Raw genomic sequence first — 3,393 nt, 5'->3', positions numbered from 1 at the left:
ATACATGCACAGCAAGGAGGGAGAATGTGAAGAGGCCATTTGTTTATTTATCACTGTGCTTGTCTTAAAGATATGAGAGAAACTCTTGCAATTCATGGCTTTTCAAGGATGTTTTCACTCTCTTCTCCATCCCCTTTTTAATATTAAAAATATATGATTTTTAAAAGTAGGAGCAAGTGTCAGAAATAAGCAAGTCAGAAATTTGACAGTGCTATCCTAAAAACATTTCCTGGGGAAAAAAACTCATTTAACAGACCTGCTGAGTAGAGCTACATAGTTTCTGAGTAGAGCTACATAGAATGGCACTGTGAGTCACCCATATCTTTTTATCAGGCTGCACACAAAGTTAAAGTGGGGGAAGAGAAGATTTTGAGCATGATGGAAAAAATCTCCTGGCCATAGACTATAATGGTCTTCAGATGGAACACTTAAAATGTTATGCAGGCTACAATCAAGTAATCCAAGGTCTACAGCCCTAAAATCTTTCTGATCCCTTTCCAGTGCAAAATGGAATTTATTTGCAAGGCACAGAGCAGTAAGAAGGGGGAAGAAATAAATTATGTATTAGCAAAGCTCAAAATTTTAGTAATGCAAAGTTTAGATAGGCATAGTGTCAGCAAAAGACAAACTGGGTTATGTTATCCAGCAATTGTAAAAATTAAGTGATTTATAGACCCTGAAAGAGATGTTTGGCTAACATATCTACTCCTCTGAAATCTGTCTGCAGACATAGGATATATAATAATCCTGAAGAATTGAGATAATTTATTATTCAAAATAATGGCCAATAAATAAATGGAAGTATTTTACCAGATAGCGTGTGGCTAATCTTTTAAATCCATTGCCCCAGTGAGTATTCACATAAGAACTCAACAGTGGCTGGGTCCCAGCATCAGCTACACAGGCTTAAATCATACTGAAATAAATGGGAGAGGGCAGATGAAGGCACAACCAAATTACACAATTTAAACTAGGCCTGTGTATGTTTAACTGGTATTTCTCTCAACAAAGAACCCTTACAAATGGGGTTTGTTGAAGGTATTTAGGGTATCTAAGAAACACCTGCATTAATCTACACCTTGTTGTTGTTACGTGCGAAGTCGTGTCCGACCCATCGCGACCCCATGGACAATGATCCTCCAGGCCTTCCTGTCCTCTACCATTCCCCGGAGTCCATTTAAGTTTGCACCTACTGCTTCAGTGACTCCATCCAGCCACCTCAGGCTCTTCTCCAGGGAGTCCTTCCTTCTCATGAGGTGGCCAAAGTATTTGAATCTATACCTAACATCATACAAAACTAAACCAAAGACCATATTGAGAAATATATATGAATATACTTGCTGACTGGCTATTATTTACTCCATGTTACTTCTTTCAGTCATTTTAATCTTGTGCTTGCCTCCCCTACAACACTAAGCAGGACAGGCAACCCTCCTCAAAGCAAGCACTTGGGTAGTGGGAGGCTCCTGTCTGAAATTATTACAGGCCCATTTGGCTCGGTTGATATGGCCAGCATCAATTTAAGGCTACACCAGCATCTGTGACTCAGCCCCCTGCACTTCTATTTCAGGAGTCATTTTATAGCCTTGCAGATGGCATGAATGTTTTAATACCTTAATACACAAGTTCACAATAGCCAACTTGGTATTGCTGCCAAAGCCCTAACTTTCTAATTTCCAGCTCCTGGTTCATTTAAGGCCTCAGCCACATTACTTTCAATCACCGCAGTAAATAATACAAGCAGCATGCCCATTATACTCAAAATGAAGCCAAGAGATAGACAAGCCACTGGAGCTGTCACAGGCAGCACAAGGAACACAAGGAAGTATAGCACACAGAACCTGCCCTGCATCTATTCAAATTGTTTGCCTCCAACCGGTCAGACTCCAGGACTCCAGGGGAAAGAATCCAGTGTTAAAAGACAGAACAGTAGGCTTGCCCTCACAGAAATGAATAGTGGCTTAAGGGGAAAAAAGTAAAAATTTAAAAAGTGATGCATGTGAGTTGTTACTGGCACAAGGAGGTCTACCAAGAGGCCTACAGAATAAGAGGCTCGAATAATTCCACTCAGAGGGTTTATTCGCTGGACACAGGGCACCTTACTGCAATGCAGCTGCTCCAGGTAGGTTAGAAGAATTGACAGCGGGATAGTTGCCTTGCAGGGGCAGAAACATTCCCCCCCCCATGTAGAATCCCATGAATGGACTATTAATTTCCCGCCAAGATCATTATGGAAAACGACGAGTTGTCATCTCTTTATTTAAATGAATCAAATACGATTCTTAGGGATGGGACTAAGAGAGGCAGCATTTAACCCTTTCCCAGCTGTAATGTCTTTACACGCCCGCCCTCCTGTCTTATCTACCCGCAGCGTTTGAAAGGTACTACAGAACCCCAAATCTTGCCAGCTACCTTTGTAACGTCTACTCTACGCAATAAACAGGCAAAGGAAACCCCCGTCTCCGTCCCATGAGCCACCCTAATGGCCACAACCCCTCGACCAGGCGGCTGAGGGGAGAGGCAGCCCATGGCCCAAGGACACTTCACGAGCAGCAAGCGGGAATGGGGCTCCGAGTCTGGCGGGCCCCAAATCTCCCCGGGAACACCGGCTGGCCTTCCTAAGGGCCTCGCTGCACTCAGCCAGAGACTCGTGAGGACAAGGGCGAGCAAAGACGCCCTGCGGCCGGCTGCAGCCCCCCTGACTGACCCCCCCCCCGGCTTCCCGTTTTCTTCCCCAGCCAGTTCAGACCAAAGCGCTTTGATGAGTGGCCGACCCGAACCTCTTCCCACCCACCCCCCTCCCTCCCGGCTTGGTGCCATCTTTTGACAAACGACGCAGCGCTTCCCAGAATGCACCGCCATAGCACCTCCCCAGCAGCTGTTTCCACGGCAACTGTTTATAAAAGATTGTGTCCAAAGCGGAAACTTTCTTTCGCCCATCGGAAGCGCACTGGCCTCCGTCCGGCTTGACGTAAGAGACAACCGGCTGGAGACGGTCTGGCGCAACCTGAGGTCGTTCTCTATGGTCTCTCCTCAACGGCTTGCGTTTGGTTCCGCTCCGAGTCCTAACGGGGCAGGCCTGGCCCGGCCCCTTGAAGCTAAGAACTGCCTCAGGCGCCTGTAGCCGCCCTAGCTCAGCAGACGTCTGCACGCTAAATCTGTATAAGTGGCAGGGGGGATTATAAGCACCGCAATCGAAATGTTATAATGTTGCAAAATAGAAACCATAGAGACAAGAAAGTAACAGCCCCTTCCGGCCTTTGCTTTACTGACTTCTGAGATTTCGCCACTTCCGCCATGGACCGGGCAACCCGCGCCTGTTGCCAGCTCTCTGTCGCGCTTCCGTCCGCCTTGCGTGACACTCTAGGCAGCCGTCGGCGTCTGGATGACGCA

The sequence above is a fragment of the Paroedura picta genome, chromosome 5, assembly GCF_049243985.1.
Source record: "Paroedura picta isolate Pp20150507F chromosome 5, Ppicta_v3.0, whole genome shotgun sequence".
NCBI lineage: Eukaryota > Metazoa > Chordata > Lepidosauria > Squamata > Gekkonidae > Paroedura > Paroedura picta.
Note: the sequence above shows the minus strand (reverse complement) of the source record.